A 20,103-nucleotide genomic window follows, 5' to 3' on the forward strand; every position below is an offset into this window, starting at 1 on the left:
TATACATAATTGTTCTTCATAGTTGGAAAAAGAAAAAAATAGTCAATATCTGTGTACTCAGTATAAGTGAGAAAGCAATGGATGACCAACAGCTACGTCCATGCTGCTCATACTAAAAAGCTATCCTTCGGCTTAAAAGAGAGGTTATTGATTGCAAAGCAAGGAAGATGAGTCCATGGAAGGAATATGAACCACATAAAATTGTATGCAAGATGCTGTATACAGTTTGTGACTTAGAACTATCTGAGGCTGTCTGGTTTATTTGTTGGTGTACCCTTTTTCTGTCTCCTTATCCTAAGAATGGATATGCCACGAGATTGGAGAACTTATCTGTCTTCTTGCCTAGTTTATCCCTTGGTCCAAATCAGTATCTGATACAGACTCAGCTCTCTATAAGTAATTGTAGAAGGAATGAGGAAAAGGAAAGAGAGAAGGAGGAAGGATGATAGGGAAGAAAAAATGAAGGAAGGTTCAAAGATATACAAATATCCACTTGGGGGCTGAGGGAGTTTCCTAACTGTTCTAATATACTCAAAAGGGTCTGCGACTCAAAAGAAAAGAAAAAAAGCAGGAATGACGGGCTTTCAACTATAAAGGCTACCTCTCATTATCTCCTCTGCTTTTTTGCTCACAAGCCTCCCTGCTCCTAATTGCATACCACAATTGGTATCATGCTTTGCCAGAAACCTGTAATGATGCCTTATCATTTGAAAAGTGTCTCCTTATGTATTCATAGCTTTTGAGAAGTTCCGCCTGCGCAGCATATAGTTGCCATACTTCACCTCTCCATTTGGCCACCTCTAGATGTTATGACATTTATTTATATTTTGTTTGTCTCATCAACCAAAATCGTATTAGAAGGTATTATAAGATATTGAAAAAAATCAAAATTCAATTCTGTCTCCATTTCAGGGCAATAAAATTTTTGCCTCTGTGTAGATGAGTTTTGAATTAACTTTTAAACTCTTGTGCACATAAATCTACATAATTTGTGTGGCCCCCCAGTGAACCATGCCTCCAATTGTCACATCCTTTTATAGCATCCTCTTGAATCTGGACTGGCACTGTGACTCACTTTTGACCTAAAGAATAGGGTGAAAGTGACGCTAAGTAATTTCTAAGGCTAGATCATAAGAAGTCTTACAGCTTCCGCCTGGATCTCTGGAGCACTTACCCCTCCCAGGACTCGGTCACCGTGGTAAAAGACGTCCAAGCCACATGGAAAGGCCATATAGAGTTGGTCTGAGTGGACCTTTGCTGAACCCCCAGGCCAACAGCCAGGATCAACTGCCAGCCGTGCGGGTGAGCCATTTTGGACGCCCAGCACATCAGAGCCATGAGATGCCTTGAGTCCCAACTGTGTGACCCCATGACAAACCTCATTTGAGGACATCTCAAGTGAGCCTAGTCAATCCATGGAACCACAAGAGCAATAATAAATTGTTTTAAGCCACTGAGTTTAGGGTGGTTTGTGACCCGCCTACACATGCCTGGAATAAGATGATTAAAAATAAAATGCTAAAGCTGTAGTTAGCTATATTTTAGCTAATAACTAAATGACTTATCAATATGAACAGAAATGCTGTGTAAGCGGGTCAAGTGAGAGAAGAACAAGATGAACTGTAACAGACCCTAAGGTACTCCAGGGCATGTTTTTCACTACTAAGTTGCTGATTTTGTCTGGTTCTTTCCTTTGAGGTGGAGCAATATGCCAGGCATTGTGAAACAACATGACGACCTTAACCTTCTGGTGTCTGCAAAGTAAATATACTTGCAATTATATTCGACTTTAACCGATAAGAAGTAAATCCTTGCCCACATGCTTTGGCTAAAACAGGAAAGGAGTGGTCACAAGTTGTCAGACTAAACAGCCAAGAGATGAAAAAAAGCATTTTTAAAATCTGTTCAGCTTCTCTTTTCTATTGGCTAATACTTCATGAAAATCACAGGTCCATAATTCTTAGACTGGAATTTTGAAATCCACAAAGCTCTGGAAACCAAAAGTTGTTTTCCTAAGTTTGACACCTAAACTCACGTGGTAGCACATGGCTCTTTCTGGTCTTTTATCTTATTAAATACGAAAACTCAGCTCGTTTGATTACAAGGTCCTGTCTCAGATCCCACTTACACTGCCCCACAAGTAACATGAGATGTACTCATACGTATGTGCTGTGTCTCCCTTCGAAAAGTCGAAACTTCTGCATTCCACAACACTTCTGGTTTCAGACCTGAAGTAGACTTTTTTGGAGATCTGAAGTAAACTTTTTGTGTAAGGGGAAGGGCAATATGGTAGGGAGCCACTGAACATTCTGGATTCAGACAGCCTGAGTTCAAATCTGCACTCCACTGCCTGCCCCCTCTGAGACCTGGGGAACACTTTGTCTCAGTTTCCTCCTCCGCAATATGAGAATACTGATAGAAACCACTTCACAGGGTTTTTAAGAGAACTAAAGAGATTATGCGTGCAAAATGCTTAGCCCAATGACTAGTACCTAGTAAACACTCCACAAGTATTAACTCTTACTGCATTATTATTATTGTTAAATGTAAATTTTTTATAAATCCACTAAATCTGATAATATCTCAGGAATCAGTGAAGAAAAAGGAAGTACTGAGGTATTACCAGCAGAAAGATACTTAATACAGAGACCTAGATGTGTACGAAGTCTTTGGAAGGGGTGGATGGGTGAAGGTTGAGAAGGGGCCGCCACTAACTTTCAGGTTCTTCCACATCAGCTGAGGGCCTGATGTCAGGAAGCAGCCACCCCCACAATCAGAAATTGCAGGAAAGGGCAGCAAATCACTGCCCATGTCACAGCTGCCTTGCAGCTTAGAAGCTGTGACCGTCAGGGGCGCTCTTTGGAGTCCAGCTTCACTGCAAAACATTACATCTGTCAAACCCTCGTGTCAGCTGCTGCTGCTGGAGGAAGAAGGACATGCTCCCTGTGCTGTTCACACCTTATCAGAATGTGTGGCAAGGGACTCTGGGAATGCAGCCCCTGCAATACCCAACACAAATAATTCAGTAATATAATTTCCATGTATAAAACACTTGCTGTAGCAGCTCTGTGAAGCAGGCAGGAACTGCAGCATAGAGGGGATCCGTGACAAGCACACAGCTGCAGGCGCTGAGGATTAGGTCCTCATCCTTCCCTTCTTGAGTGTGTTTCTTTATGCTATTCTGTCCTATGTAATCATGTGAGTTCTACTTTTGCCCCAATCCATTTATATTATCTACTTATCGTTTTTCTTTAAGTTGACATTGAGTCACATGTTTACTTAAATCAATTTAAATAGGAAATTTTGCATCACTATCTAAAGCATAATGCAAATCACTGAAGTGGAAAGCAGGTGTCACGTAACATAAACGGAAAATAAAAGTAAAAATGAACACGCTGAAAATACAACAACGATATTAAAACCACTTGCATAACGTTGCCCCCAGAGAATTCTGAGCCTGAAGTCTGCTCTCTGTTTGTTGAAAAAGGAGATTTGTGTGTGTCAGAGGTGTTAGACACACTAACAGCAAACATCCTAGCGCAAATTGAGATGTGCTCTCTCACTGGTACATTCACAAGGATTAAAAGGTGACTAAAGCCTCCTAAAAGAAATTGAATTTCTCACTATGTGAGGCAGTGTTATTTAAAGCCTGGCCCATCTTACCTACCATCGTTAAAACACATCCTACACTATAGGTAACACTGCTTTCTGCCATATCAATTTTGAAAGTTTAGCTGAGAGTCACAGTGTTTACTAATTCAATCTTGAAAGCTACTTGGTAGCTGAATATGAAATGCATGTCAGTGTTTTGCTCCTACTGGCTCATTCATATTAGAGATTTTTGTTGAGATGAAATTCACAAAACATAAAATTAACCATTTTAAAGTAGACATTTCAGTAGCATTTTGTGCATTCACAGTGTTGTACAATCACCACCTCTATGTATTTCCAAAACATTTCGTCACCCCAAAAAAGAATCTCCTCTTCCCGTAAGCAGTTCCTCTCCACTTCCTCTCTCCCCAGCCCCAGCAAACACTAGTCTGCTTTCTGACCCTAAGGATATGCGTGTTCTGGGTGTTTCATATCAATCGAGCACACAATACACAAGCTTTGTGTCTGTCTTCTTTCACTTAGCGTAATGTTTTTGAGGTTCTTCCATGTTGCAGCATGGACAATGCTGTGTGCTTTTTTATGGCAGAATAATGCTTCATTATAAGGATAGACCACAATCATTGATGGATTTTTGGGTTGTCTCCACCTTTCGGCTATTGTGAATACTGCTGCTATGGACACTTGCGTACATGTATTCGTTTCAGTACCTGTTTTTCAGTTAATTTGGATACATACTTAGGAGTGAATTGTGGGATCATATGGTAATTCTATGAGATTAGCTATCTGGAGATATTAACTTACCCAAAGCATTACTGTGAAATTTAGAGTATGTCCTAAATCTCAATTTGATTAAATGTAACTAATTCAAACTAAGTTAAAGGTGAATATAAAATAAGTCCTCAAAATATAAAGGTAGTAGTCTACGTGAAGTATCGAAAAAGAAGAATCAAATAGCCATAATTTGTCATTATTCACCCTTCCCCATCAAAGGTAAATACTGTACCTAGTAGACATAAATAGTTCTACAAGAAAAGGTATACCATACAATCTTACAGAGCTGATTTGCCAAATTTTATCAGGGCTTTGATATACCATCACTAAAAACCCTTTAACTCCCTTTACTCTGTTCCATGTTCTCCAAACAAGTTTCTTGTTGCTATTAGGGTCCTCAGGTAATCTCTTAACCAAAAAAAAAAAAAAAAAAAAGAGAGAGATCTGAATGGAACACAAAAGAGTTTAAGCCATTAAAGATTTTATATTGGTATTTTAAATTAATACAGGCCACCAAAATTAACGAGATGGTTCATCAGTACGCCAAGCTGATACAACACTGAGGCTAAGAGTCAGGTATCAAAGTCTAAAAGAGTCTAGAGACGGACCAAACCCAATAGTCCATGTTGAGAAGTCACGCTGCAGTGAGGGACGGCATTACAGAGAGCGTAGGCAGTGAGTAATGCTGTGGCTATGGGTCGGCAGCGACCTCTGGTTCATACAATACCTATGTTCGTTTCCATTTGTTCTCCCTCAGAATTTAGCAGTCTTTCTGCAAATGCTATCCTGTCTCAGCTGTGTGAAGTTGGGGTTTGTTTACGTGAGGGGAAAGACATTTGCGGAGCAAGCCCCCGTGGCCATGGTGGTGAGATGGCCATCACAGCCAGAGGACCAGGGAAAGCGAAATGGCATATTCCACGGGAGGCTGTTAGGCCTGCTGCCAAGCCGCCCCAAAGCCCCTAAGCCTTCACCTCTGATACTTCCCACGCCAAGAACTTAAGGGTATTGTGACTGGGTTTATAATCAGAAACGATTGCCCTACAATCTCTATAAGAAACTCTGAGACTTGAATGTATCCGGCTGGAAATAGGTTCCGACAGGAATCTGACAGTACCCTAGTCAAGGCACCAGCCTAAACCAAGGGCTGCGTCCTGAGAGGCTCAGATATAGGCTAAATGGGGCATAGCCTGAGTGGGTAACGTCTAGTGCACACTCATCAGACCCATTCCTAATGCAGCATACACAGCCATGGGACATTCCCAGGCCCTCTGCACTTAGGTGTGGTCACGTGACTGGGTTCTGCTCAAAGTGGGCCAAAGTGGTGTGGGCCACTTCCCATCCTGGCCCACTGGGACCTCCCACAGGCGGTTCTCCATGCTCTCTTCTCTTCCCAGGGCAGCTCTGGAAGTCATGTGCAGATGGTGGCGAATGGAATGAGTCTGGGCCCCTGCTCTCTGCTGGAGAACATGACCGCCCGGTTTTACCTTCGTGAGAAATACAACTTTATTGTGTCAAGCCACTGAGGTTTGAGGGTTCATCGATTGCAGCAATGCACTTTACCTGATAATCACCTTTATAAATGCCAAGGAAACAATAAATAAAAAGAGGCCCAGAGAAGCTAGAAGAGATAATCGTCAGCAAGAATGCACGGTGCAACCAATGCTGCTGTCAGGGGTCTCACAGCAGAATCCTCTGCTTGGTCTCCTTCTCCAGCTTCCACCCTTTACCTCACCTTCTATTCAGAGCCAAGTTTGTTGGAAGATAAGTCGACATGTGTTTTCTCCATTTCCTGCCTTCCCAGTCATTCTTCTTTTCATAAAATCTAGATCTTGCCCCACACTCGACTGATACTGTACCTATGACCTCTTAGCTGTCAAACCCAACCAAACACCTCTTGGTACATATGCAGTGGCTTTTACTAGGCAACAACACACAGACTTTCAGAGATGTAATTGATATATTTCCCCCTCTAAAAATTAATCTGTTTCTAAATTCCCTTTCCCAAGGGAGGAAATCCAACCTAGCCATTATTTGGGGTTTCCTACCCAGGTCCTGGGTCATGCAAGTTTCAAGAGGCTTTTAGAAAGCACAGGACATGCAGACCAGGTCTCCAGTTCATAAGATCCCAGAGCGACATGCTTCTCATCCAGCCCACACTCTTCCCCTGAGGACGAAGAGCTCCCCTGCTTTTGTTCTAAGCTGGGCACAGAGAGTGCTGTCTAGACTAGAAAACGTGGTGCCTCCTCCCTAGATAGACCCTGCAGCGGCCACCTGCCCAGGGGTCCTAAGGGAAATGCCCCCGCCCCCACTGTTCTGAGAGTCCCTGGCTTCATTCATTTCCCCATACTTGAGGACACTCTCTCCTCACTAGCCAGTGCATGCCCCGTTGTGCAGTCTCCTGGGAGCCCTTCCTGTGCTCTCAACAATTTAACTCTTTTTGAGGCCCTTGGGAGACAAGGGAATCCTTGCTCTCCGAATTCGAAATCCCCGTGTAGGCAGGGGAAAGGTGACAGTATCGTCCACAGACACATGCACTCATGAATTAAAGCCTCAACGGGTCATGCTGTAGCATTCCCCTTGCTTGAGCCCTCCGAGGTGGAGAACTACTTCGCTCCCTGACAGTCTCTGCTCCTTTGAATCTGTGAACATTCTCTGACTTTCCCTTCTTTCTCCCTGGTTATTCTTCCTTACTCCTCTTTGCTAAGCACGTCCCTAAATCAATGGTTTTCTTTTCTTTTTTATTCCTAAAAGTATCCAAAAATTTATGCACTCTCCTTGTCCATTTTTATCTTAAGTCTAATTAGTTGCAAAGGATGAATTTTCTAGTACCTCACAAATATCAATAATTTAAAATGAATCTGTCATATCATTCTTTTAAATAAATCTAATGGAATCTATAAAATATGGTGATATGTTATAACCCATTATCAGCCATATTTAAAAATATTTGAACAACCTCTTTTTTAACAGTTGGCATTTGTGGGGGGGTTTTTCCCTTTGATATCATATTTCCCTTTCCACAGAATTTAATCCTAATGTAATATAGTTTATACTTTATAGCCTTTATTGATTATTCTCTTACTTGTCTGAAAAAAACTACAAATTAGAAAATGTTTGTGTCTCCCACAGTCATAAACCTTCTTATGAATTAAAGATTTCTTCTGGATCGAGTTATTATTACAATGATTATTGGTACATAATTGATCAAAATAACGTAAAAATTATACATTTGATAAATAATTATTAAACATAAAAGTTGCTTTGTTGATGTGTAATTTCTGTCCCAAAATTTTTACCTATTTCGATGAATTTGGCCAATTGTGTTCAGTTATATAACCAACACCACAATCAAAATCAAGATAAAAAACATTTCCTTAACTCCAAAAGTTGACTCTTTGCATGCAATCCCGACTCTTACCCCTGGCCCCAGACAATGGCTCATCTGCTTCTGTCCCTAGAGTTTTGCCTTAAAAAATATTTTTTCAGTTTTTTTGTTTTTTTTTTACTAGTTTCAAGACAACACAATTGTGGGGACAGAGCCCCAGAGAATAGTTTACAGGCTCTCAGCCTCACGTGAAGGGGTACTGGCTCGGGTGGTGGATGGCCGTCGGCTGTGGCTGATTGGCCGTCGGCTGTGGCCGGTTAGCCAATTGGCCGCTGGTATAAGTGCTGAGGCTACGAAGGATTGCCGAGGATTGCGGAGGAGCCGAGCAGAGCCGAGCAGAGCCGAGCAGAGCGGAAGAGGAGGGCCAAGAGAGAGGAACAGAGTCGAGAGAGTGGAGGAGAGTCGTCGGTCGGTCGGTTGGCAGAAAGGCGGACGGCAGGTTGGCGTCCGGTGGGCCCAGCCTCCAGTGAGACCATAGTGGTATGACTCCCCTACCTATGGCTCCGTGGGTGTTCCTTTTCGGCCTCACCATATCCTGCGTTCTTGTGTGGGGAGCGGGAGCAGAGACCCCGCAGGCCGCCCCGCCTGAAAGATGGCGCGGCGAGAAGGCCTCCACGCACGACAACAATGATTAGACATTTATACCCCTCACAAAGTGTTACCCCCCCCCAGTCTACTACCCCTCTGACATTGTATATAGCTGTTCCTATATCATTGACTATATTCCCATGACCATACATATTTAATTATAGTTGACATTCAATATTATTTTACATCAGCTTGAGATGTACAGCGCAGTGGTCAGGTATCTATACAATCTATGAAGTAATCCCCCAATAAGGCCAGTGCCCATCTGGCACCCTACATAATCTATACAACATTATTGACTATGTTCCCCATACTGTATTTAACATCCCCGTGACTATTTTGTGACTACCAATTTGTACTTTCTAATCCCTTCACCTTCTCCCTCATCCCTCAACCCCCGTCCCATCTAGCAGCCATGAGTTTTTTCTCTATATCTCTGAGTCTATTTCTGTTTTGTTTGCTTGTTTATTCTGTTCTTTAGATTCCACATATAAGTGAGATCATACAGTATTTGTCTTTCTCAGTCTGACTTATTTCACTTAGCATAATGTTCTCTAGGTCCATCCATGGTGTTTGCAAATGGGATTGAAAACTTAAGTATATAAGACCCAAAACCATAAAACTCCTAGAAGAAAATATAGGAAGTAAACTCGCAGACATTATCCTTAGTAATATTTTTACTGATATAGTTCCTCGGGCAAGGGAAGCAAAAGAAAAAATAAACAAATGTAACTACATCAAACTAAAAAGTTATTTCACAAGAAAGGAAACCATCAACAAAACAAAAAGACATCCTACTGAATGGGGGAAGATATTTTCCAATGATACATCTGCTAAGGTGTTAATATCTAAAATTTATAAAAAACTCATACAACTCAATACCAAAAAACAAACAACCCAATTAAAAAATAAGCAGAGGACATGAAGATACATTTCTCTAAAGAGGACATGCAGATGGCCAATACACATATGAAAAGATGCTCAACATCACTGATCATCAGAGAAATGCAAATAAAAACCACAATGAGATACCACCTCACTCCTGTCAGAAGGGCCATCATCGATAAATCAACAAACAAGTATTGGCAAAGATGTGGAGAAAAGGGAACCCTCATGCTCTGTTGGTGGGTATGCAAATTGGTGCAGCCACTGTGGAAAACAGTATGGAGGTTCCTCAAAAAACTGAAAATATAACTACCTTATGACGCAGCAATTCCACTCCTGGGTACTTAACCAAAGAAATCCAAAACACTAATTCGAAAAAATATATGCACCCCTATGTTTATTGCAGCACTATACACATTAGCCAAGATATAGAAACAACTGAAATGCCCATAAATAGATGACTGGATAAAGAAATTGTCACACATATATACAATGGGGTTTTACTCTGACATAAAATAAATAAATAAATAAATTGTATTGGAATTTGCTATAGTTTAAATGTTTGTGTGTCCCCCAATTCATATGTTGAAATCCAAATGCCCCATATGATGGTATTTAGAGATGGGGCTTTGGGAGGGCTCCACTCTCATGATTGGGATTAGTGATCTTACAAAAAGAGACCCCAGAGAGCTCCCTCGCCCCTTTCACCATGTGAGGACACAGTGAGAATGTGCCATCTATGAACCAGGAAGCCCTCACTGACCACCAAATCTGCCAGCACCATGCAAGACCTTGGACTTCCAGCCTCTAGAACTGTGAGAAATAAATGTCTGTTGTTTATAAGTCATCCAGTCTGTGGTATTTTGTTATAGCAGCCCAAACGGACTAAGATAGAAATGCATCTGTTAATTTATGGGACTGGAATATATATTTATATATTTCCCCCTAGTTTATTTTTTTATATATAAATAGTTACACATTTCCCCCTAGTTTAGTCATCTGATGGCAAATATTATTTGTCGCTAGAATGAGACAGGGTTCAGCATCAATTGTATTCTATTCCTATTTTTCATTTTTATAGATGTAAGCTCTGAGAAATCTTATTCACATAAATAAGTAGATTGGAAAGGGAAAATTTAGTTTTTTTCTATGTATACAGTAATGTCCCTCAAATCTCTGAACTCTTTTTGAGTTATGCCAAAAATCACAGAGGGATCTAAAATCACCAACTACCTGTGATGGTTTACCAGCAGGCAACTCAGTAAAGTCCACTGCAATTCTGCAGAATGCAGAGCACTGCTACTGTTACAGGCAGAAGGTCTGTTACTTAGTGACCACACTCATTCGCTTGCTCAGAACCAGTGCCAATATTTCCCATTGCCCCTTTGTTTGATGTCTTAGAGGTTTTTCACCTTGCAGGACAAAGCAACGTGGTGCTACGAAGAGTGTGCCTTTCTTTAGGAAAATGGAAGAAGGGCAACTGTGAAAGGATAAGAAAGGAAACACTGTCCCCCATTCCCCAATCCCGTCACAGGTGTGTTCTCAGACAGAACAATTGAAGGAATGATTAGAAATTGAAGCTGAGGAGCCAGAAATGGATTCCTTTAAAACTTCCATGCTCATATACCCCTTAGAAATGGAAGAATTTCAATTCTTAGGGTACACCCCTAAGAGTACTGTGTTTTCCCGAAAAGAAGACCGGGTCTTATATTAATTTTTGCTCCAAAAGCTGCTTTAGGGCTTATGTTCGGGGGATGTCGTCCTGAAAAATCATGCTAGAGCTTATTTTCTGGTTAGGTCTTATTTTCGGGGAAGCACAGTACTTTATCCCAGTTTAAAAACCTCTGACTTAAATAACTAGTATTAGTTTGAATTCAGCCCCAGGTCATCCTCATCCCCTCCGAGTTCTACACATTCTCCTTACGTGACCTAATCCACACCTTTGACTTCAGCCCTCATGAAATGGCTGGTAACTCCCAAATCTCTCCTCTCCAGATCAGACATCTATTCTGAGTCTAAGAACCATATATTCAACTGGCTGTTCAATATCTTCACTTCCCACTCTTCAGAATTAGGTTTGATATGCTTTCTTATATGTACAAACTCATTCTACCCTACATTTATGAAAAAATATTCAACCCCATAAATTGAGTTGGGAACTAACTAGCTACTGTGTTTCCCCGAAAAGAAGATCTAGTCGGACAATCAGCTCTAATGCGTCTTTTGGAGCAAAAATTAATATAAGACCTGGTCTAATTTTACTATAAGACCAGGTATAATATAATATAATATAATACTGGATATTATATTAATATTTGCTCCAAAAGACGCATTAGAGCTGATTGTACAGCTAGGTCTTATTTTCGGTGAAACACGGTAGCATTTTTCTATTTTCTATCTACAAAGGGCTCTCATCTATATACACATGTATGGAACATAAAGTATACAAAGTATACATGTGACTCTTTCAGTAAATGCTTGCATTTTACAGATGAGGAAACTAAGGCTCAGTGAGATAAAGTGAAAAGTCAACTACATTCCAAAGAACATGAAGGAAATAAAAGATTTACTCTCTGCCTTGACTTGGTTGAAGAGAAATTACTTAAAGATATTAAAAAGCAACACAAGCTTGTGCATACTAGGAGCCAAACTACTGTTCAGGTAGATGAGGCAAAGAACATTTTTTAATAAAAAGTAAAATATATTTACAATCAATGCAAAGTCACTGTATTTCATTTCCTTAAGAAATATGAAAAAATTAAAATTGGCTGAGAAATCAATTAATTTACTCCTGGTACCTAAGACCCAAAACAATTTGAACAATATCAATGATTTAAGGTTGTTTAGCCAGAAACAAGAGGTGAGATGTGTCACTTCCTTGGCTTCTTTCCAACAATTCCACACAATTCCACACAAAAGAAAAAAAGTAAGGTTTTCCCATTCTTTTATGGATTGTGTCTCCAACATAGTCATTCATTGAGGGTACATTTCCTGTCCTGAGTAAGGTCTTTGTGGACTGTGGGGGAAAACAATGCCTTAGGCTCTACACACCTTGAACAAATGTTGTTTGTAACAAATCCCAGGCATAGGGGCATCTTGGGGGCCCTCTGAGTTCCCGTACAACCCAAAATATAAAATCTTATATTTTTCTAAGACAATGGTCAAGAAGTGATCAACCAAGTCTTTACAAATATACTCATTTCCTCTTTTTTTCTTTAGTTGTTTCCGTATTTCTAGTCTTTGGGTCTTATTTATCATTTGCTGAGATATCTGTACTGTTTATTGTTTTATCTTCACACATAAATCAAACTTTCAGTTTCCTTAGTCATATTTATTAGTCTCATTTTCATCTCCACTACTTGCACCTTTCTGGACTTTGGATACATAACTCCAGGCTTTTGTTGGTTGGTAATGAACGAGGCCTACTCTATTCCCATGTGTTTTATCTGGCAAAGACCTGCAAAGATAAAGAAAAGGCCGTCAATGAACAAGGGGAGGCGTGCTTTGAGTAACGAAATGGACACTTTCCAGTCCAACCACTTTCCAGGCAGATTTTGTACGTCAAATCTTTGATTCCACTTTTTAAATTGGAAATGATGGCAGAAACACAGTTTCAATTTTAAAGGCGCCAAGGGGAAACTGAGGGTAAAGGGTCCCCAAGTCCATCCCTGAACTCAGAGCTGCTCCTAATGTTTCCAGGCCAGCTAGTGGTGGGTCCTCCAGGAGTGCAGAGCTCACAGAGCTGAGGCCCAGATGTGAAACGCGCTTCGCACGAATTTCCCCAATTCTGTCACCGCCTGTCCCCTTGGCTTCACTCCCAAACCCCGTTTTACTCAAACCAGAAACGTAAGCCACATACTACTTCCACCTTGGAGTGTAAAGTTAGATCGTAGCAACCTCAGCGGAACCCAAAGCACTCAGGACATTACCAATATCACAGAATGTAATAATTTAGAACACTTTATCATCACAAAAGTCATGCTTATCGTAAAAAATGCAAACAGCACAGTGGTGGGGAGAATGAAAAGCCAAAGTTCCACTTCACACAACTCCTTCCCACATAGGAATTCCCTGTTAAGAGTTTGAGGTGAATCATTTCATATCTTACCTATTTCTGTATATTTACAAATACACATACAATATATTGTTTTTAAAAAACTAAATGGCATGCCATGTACATCATCCTGTGATTTAGATTTTCATTTAACAATGAAACTTTAGAGCTCATTTTATGTCATTATCTATAGATCAACTTCATTCTTGTTAAGGGTTGCATAACATTCTTCATGTACCACAATTTATTTGACTGTTCCTCTATTGGTGGACATTTAGGTTATTTTCAGAATTCTGATATTGCAAACAAAGGGGCAAAGGGCATCTTGTACATAATTTTGTGCATATTTGCCAGAATTTCTGCAAGATAGATTCAAAGAAGATTCATTGGATCACTGGATACCTGCATTTAAATTTCAATAGAATCACACAGCGATTTATGATTGCCTTTTCTTTTTTATCTTTCCTTTTAACTCACATAACTCACACATTTCAAGCTAGGAAACATCACACCAGTGTCGGGAGAGACCTTTGGCATTAGGGGTGTGTCTTACTTAGTCCATTTTCAGGCTGCTGTAACAAAAATACCATACAATGTATGGCTTAAACAATGAACACTTGTTTCTTAGTTCTGGAGACTAGGAAGTCCAAAATCAAGATATCGGTAGGTTCAATGTCTGGTGAGAACCCACTTCCTGGTTCATAGGCAGCTGTCCTCTTGCTACGCCCTTATATGGCAAAAGGAGTGAAGGTCTCATAGGGTCCCTTTATCAGGGCACTAGGCCCATCTGTGAGGGCTCAACCCTCATGACCTCATCACCCCCCAAGGCCCCACCTCCTAATAACATCACCTTGGGGGTTAGGTTTCAACATATGGACCTGGGGGGACACAAACCTTCAGTCTGCAGCAGGGAGGGACAAGTCTTCACTGAGGACTGTCCCACAGACTGCAGGACATTTAGCATCATTGACTATGCTTATTAAAAGCCACCAGCCCCCTGTACGAGTTATCTATTGCTACATAATGAATTACTCCCAACTCAGCAGCTGAAAACAATCATCATTTGTTATTTCACAGTTTCTGTAGGTCAGGAATTTGGTTTGCGGGAGGTTTCAGCTCCTCACCACGTGGGGCTCTCCATAGGTTTGCTCATGAAAAGGCTTTCCACAGAGAAGGGAGAGAGAGAGAGAGAAAAAAAATCAGACAAAGAGAGAGAGTGAGAAAGACAATTGAGAGAGAGACAGAGAGAGAGACAGACAATCAGACAGAGAGAGAAAGGGAGACACAGACAGACAGACAGACAGACAGACACAGAGCCCGAGAAGGCAGCTGCAGTGCCTTCATATCGCGAAAGTGGCAGATCTTCCCTTCTACTATATTTCATTGGTCACACAGACCAGCTTTGCTGCAATATGGGAGAAGCTACAAAGGCAAGTGAGCACCAGGAATGGGGGTCATTGGGGGCCATCTTGGAAGCTGCCTACCATGTACCTACAACCACTGTGGCAGCAGAAGTATCCCACACATATTCCCTCCCCAGTTAAGAATATCACCACATGTCATGGCGAGGAAACTGAAATAAGGGAGAAGCAGTGACTTGCTTAGGCTCTGCATTCGTGAGCGCCCGCACTCCTTCACCACACAGCTGTTCGGTAAATGCATTTGTGGGTGATCTTTGGAAATCATCTATGTTCATTCAAGAACAAACGAAATTATGATAATAGCGTATTTAGGTTAAAAGTAGATTTTCCCCCCATGCCTAGGAACATCAGTATTTTTTTTACATACTGAATAAAGTAAGCTTACAATTAAAACTCCTCTCTGATTTTCTCATATACAGTTAAGACTCAGTCTGCGACTATAGTTTCTAATATTTTCCAAATGTTCATGAAATAATTTTTTTATAAGCCAATGATTTGGAGTCAGAGGAGTCAAGAGGATGTGAGTTATAGCCATAAGTTTACTGATACTGCCGGTACGACCCCAGGACTTTATAGCCATTATCTCATTTAATCCTCCAACAATCCAGTGGAGGTGGACATTATTAGTCCTTATTTGCCAGGCGAAAACTGTGCTCCAAAAGATCGACTAATAGCTAAGTGGCAGAGCCAGGACAGGAGCCAGATCTGCTTGAACGTAACCTCTGCTCTTATATGATTTGGACTGAATTCTTCAGACTAACAACAACAACAACGAAAAAGAGCAGTACTTAGTTCTTTAAGAAAGGCTAAAAGAACTGACTCTGGGTGGTGAACACACAATGTGATGTATAGATGATGTAATACAGAATCGTACACCTGAGGCCTATGTAACTTTTCTAACCATTGTCACCCTAATAAACGTTAATTAAAAAAAAGAAAACAAAACAAAAAGAAGGCTAAGAGGAGAAACTCTAAAAAAGACTGAAAGAATTATAATCTTCAAAGATGAAATAAATAATCATTTTAACCCCCAGAAATGGACCAAAGACTTTCCCTAAATTGATAAACTGATTAAATGGTGTGATTATGAATAATGCTGGGTTTTTGTACACAGTTCGTGCACCGGTGGGATATCTTGACACAAATACAGTGAGACATAACACTGCATGTCAAACATTTAGAACTGGTAATAATCTGGATACATAAAATCTGAGCAGCCCTGAGTGCCAATTCTCACCCTTTGCTTGATGTGTCTGTTTTGACACAGCCATCCCTATGTTCACAGACTTACCTAATTAGCTCTGTTACGTTCGGTATCTAGTCTAGTCCTGCAACTGTCTAAAATGGATAATAACCACTATTACTGACCACCAAGTGTGTACCAGACGTAGTTTTAGGCATTTTAACTACATGACCTCATTTAATTGTTGTAACACTTCTCACCAGATGAGAAATCCAAATGATTAAACAACTTCCCAATGCCAAAGCCAGTAAGCACGTCCATCAAATCCAAAGTTCTCTGAGTCCCACACTTACGCTCCTGTACCACATCACGCTGCCTCCCATTAGGCCTTTGACGTGGAAAGGTTGGTACGTACATTCCTTCAACACTATTGGCACCTTATTTTGAGCAATGGTCAATTAGAATATCTCTCCTTTCTCCCCTTCCCTCCACCATCCAATTTCAGTTTATTATATGTTTTTAGTCCTTTTCTTTATGCCTTTAAGAATATGTAGGCCATGTGAAACCACACTATAGAGATGAAGGTCTTGCAGCAATTTGATTGGAGAAAAACTGGGAGAATTGAGTCATCAAAAGACACATGGTGGTATAAGCAGGTGGTACAAACTCTAAGAGCAGGTCCCAGCATTCAGCTCCATAGTTACATTGTGAGTGACGCAGAGTAAGAATTCCATGATGGGAACACATACAGCTTACAACACATCACTAATGGGCATAGTGAACACTCAGTGAATAACCTTTGTTAAATGATATTTTTAAAAGTTTTTGCCATCCTAGGCTAGCTCTTCTAAATAATGGATAGGGGATATAAAATAAACTTTGCTAGAAGAAAAAATTCCAACAGAGACCAATGATAATTACTCAAATGGTGGGCAGTGGGCTCAAAATCAAAATAACCAAACCAACACATGAAATCTCAACCATATAAATAGATTTTTCTACTATTAAAGCCAATAGCAGTGATATTTCAGCAAAACAATACCATCTGTCATACAGAATGTCGATTTCTATTTTATGAGTTTTGTAGTTTTGCTGATACTTACTATGCCTTGATTTTGTCATTGTATAAGAGCTATACACATAGGTTTACATCTGGTTTTAAATATTTAAATGTATATATTATCAAAAATCTTTCCATTGTGAGAAAAACCCAAACCAACCTGGATGTGTTCATCTCTCACAGCCCTCACTCCCTGGCTTTCCTCAGTGTCTTGGCCCAATACTTCACATACATCTCTTCAATTATACCTCACAACCAAATACTAGCACTACTCATGATTCTGTCCTCGGTCTTCTTTTGTTCTTCCGCTACGCACTTGGACTTGAGAGAGCTCACCCATTCATGCAGCTATAATGACTTGAAATGACTCCCTAATCTCTACATTATATCCACCATCTCTTTAAACTCTCATTTCCGACTGTCCGATGGACATGTCTACCTCCGTGTGATGCAACAAACACTGATACTCTCTCTCCCGGCCTCTCTCTGCCTAGCTGCCTTTCTATCTCTCTCTCTCTTTCTTTTTTTTTTCCAGTGAGATACTTTAATTGTAATCGGCTAAGACCACTGTATCTTTCCTCTTGGATTTCTCTCCATCATACTTCCCCTTGCACAGATTCCACTGGAATGGCTGTGGCATTTTAGATTCCAGCTAAGGGCAAGCTGAGTTAGGGATGCATCTTACTGGGTTTGGTGGGACGTATCCACGTGGTTCGCAATCACTGGTTGTATGGCTATTGCTGGCCTCCTGGGGCCGGAATGGCTGCCAGAAATATCCCTACTGTCCATTAGGCTGATTCACGCAGAAGGTATATCATGGTATGGTGCACATGGGCCCGACTGCGCCCAGGCCTGAAGGGATGCAGGGAGTGGAAGAAAAACAAGTTTGCAATGTGCAATCAGTTCTCACCAAGGCCCAGTCAGAAAAGAAGTCGTCTCCTGTCAGGAGAGCTCGCTAATGCAGCAAGATCATTTTACATGCAATGTTTTCCTCCCCCACCCCTGCCCCCCACACACACCTTTTTTTTTTGGCAGGAACTGTGTAAAATAGGATGATCATAAAGTCTGTGTTTGTAGGACACAAACTGAAGCAGAATGACATAGCAAGTGCATCTGGAACAGCTCCGATATGAAAAAGCCATATATATTTCCAGAATAAAAATCTATGAAGTAAAATAAGGTAAATATATGAAATAATATTTTTTCTCATGTATTACCTTATTTGATCTCTAATGCATAAATAGAGCAGGTGTATTTTCCCCAATTTTCATTTAAGACCCAAGAAATGCCCCAGTCGGAACTGGCCCCCATTTCCCTGCTTTCCCACAGAACAGAAGGAACCTCAGCCCCTGGCCAGCTGGTCTGCCCATTTCGTCCTCAGTGTTGCTCATTAGTCCACACTGGGGACAGGTGCTGACCTTACATCTTGTCTGCTGTCAGCGCTGATCTGCTCACCATGACTGACTGTGCGGCTCACACAGACCCAGGAGACATGAGGGTGACGCTGAAGTGCCAGGTGGCAAGTCTGCTGCTCCAGGGGGACTGCCAACCAGCCAGGGAGGGTTTCTGCCCCTGATATGCAACTCTTCCTCCCTGACATGTGGCTTCAGCTAGAAAAAATGTTCCCCCAACATTTGATTTTTAAAAAATCTCTCATACAGAAAAGTGAAAGAATAACCCAAGAATAGCTGTATACTCATCACCCAGATTCAAATAGTTGTTAACATTATGCCTGCTGTATTTTCCCTCTTCCCCTCACCCACTTCTCTCCTTCCCTCCCTATCCCACACTCCCCTTTTCCTCTTCTTCACCCCTCCCTCTCCTTTTCATTTGAAACTAAGTTTCAGACACCAGGGCACCTAAAATCTAGGTATCTTCTATGAACAAAGACATTCTCCTACACAAACATAACCAAAACCATAACCAATAACATCATCACACCCAAGAAATTTCACATTGATACAATACTATTATATAATGTGCAGGCCACACCCATGTCTCCCATATTGTCCCCTAAATGTCTCCCATAGCTTTTTTTCAACCCAGGACAATCAAATGCCATTACAGTTCACTTGGTTCTCATGTCTACTTAGTCTCCTTTTATGAGGAACAGATCCCTGTCTTTTTATTTCTTTCATGACATTTTTGAAGACTTTAGACCAGTTGACTTGTAGAATACCCTACAATCCATATCCATTTGATCGTTTCCTCATGATTAGATTCAAGTGAAACATTTTGGGCAAAATACCACATGGCGGACTTTTCGTAGCATCACGTCAAGGGGCACCTAATAACATATTGTCTCATGATGGATCATGTTAATTTGATCGCTTGGTTAAAATAGTTTCTGCCAGATCTCTTTACTGTAAAGGCAATTTTCTAATTTATAATTAATAAATAACCGAGGGGGTGATAAAGTGAGACTCAGTAAATTAATTGTGTTACTATCATGTTCCCCAGCAATCCTTAACCCAATGGTTTTAGTGTCATTATTACATTGGTGGCAGCAAAAATGGTAATTCTTCTAATTCTGTCTACATGCATTCGCTGGCATTCTTCATAAAAATTTCCCTCCCTTGCACACATCCTTTTTACTATCACTAAACTCATGGATTCTTTTGCAATTCTGGGTTTCATAACCTATGGCCATTATCGTTCCTTTTAGTGCTCAAACGCCCCACAATTAACCCGCGGAGCGCCTTCAAGCTGGCTTTTCTAGACTTGCACACATCTCCCATGATCAGGACCAGCTTCCGGGGCATGCGACCTGAAGTTACACAAGCCTTGGTCTCAGAACAGCCCCCTGCGTGGTTCCATGCTCTGCTGTGGCTGTGCTGACTTTCTTGGGAATTCGCCAGGCGCCCCCGCATCCTCCTGTGGCACTGGGCCCTGCAGATGACGCAGCTGGGCCTGCCCGCCGGTCTTGCAGCACGGTCTTGCTTTCCAGCACGAGCAGACGGTCCACACACACAGCACTTTCTCTGTCCCTGATCTGAAATCAGACAACTTATCGAAGGACCCTGATGCTTTTAGGGCGAAGTAGCATTTAGAAACCAAGATCTGGGTACCAACGTGTCCATCGGTCCTCGGGTGATACTGCATGGAGACGCTGTCAGGGGTGATAACTGCAGAACCCCAGCACCT

General features: G+C 41.2%; 1 protein-coding gene across 2 annotated transcripts in view; it reads right to left on the minus strand.

Annotated features, from left to right (window-relative positions):
• Nucleotides 1-20,103, minus strand: part of USP6NL (USP6 N-terminal like) — a 227,002-nt gene that overhangs the window by 153,993 nt on the left and 52,906 nt on the right. The gene's annotated exons all lie outside the window — the stretch shown is intronic.

The sequence above is a fragment of the Rhinolophus sinicus genome, chromosome 1 (assembly GCF_057876585.1).
Source record: "Rhinolophus sinicus isolate RSI-liver-muscle chromosome 1, RSI-T2T, whole genome shotgun sequence".
NCBI classification, from domain to species: domain Eukaryota; kingdom Metazoa; phylum Chordata; class Mammalia; order Chiroptera; family Rhinolophidae; genus Rhinolophus; species Rhinolophus sinicus.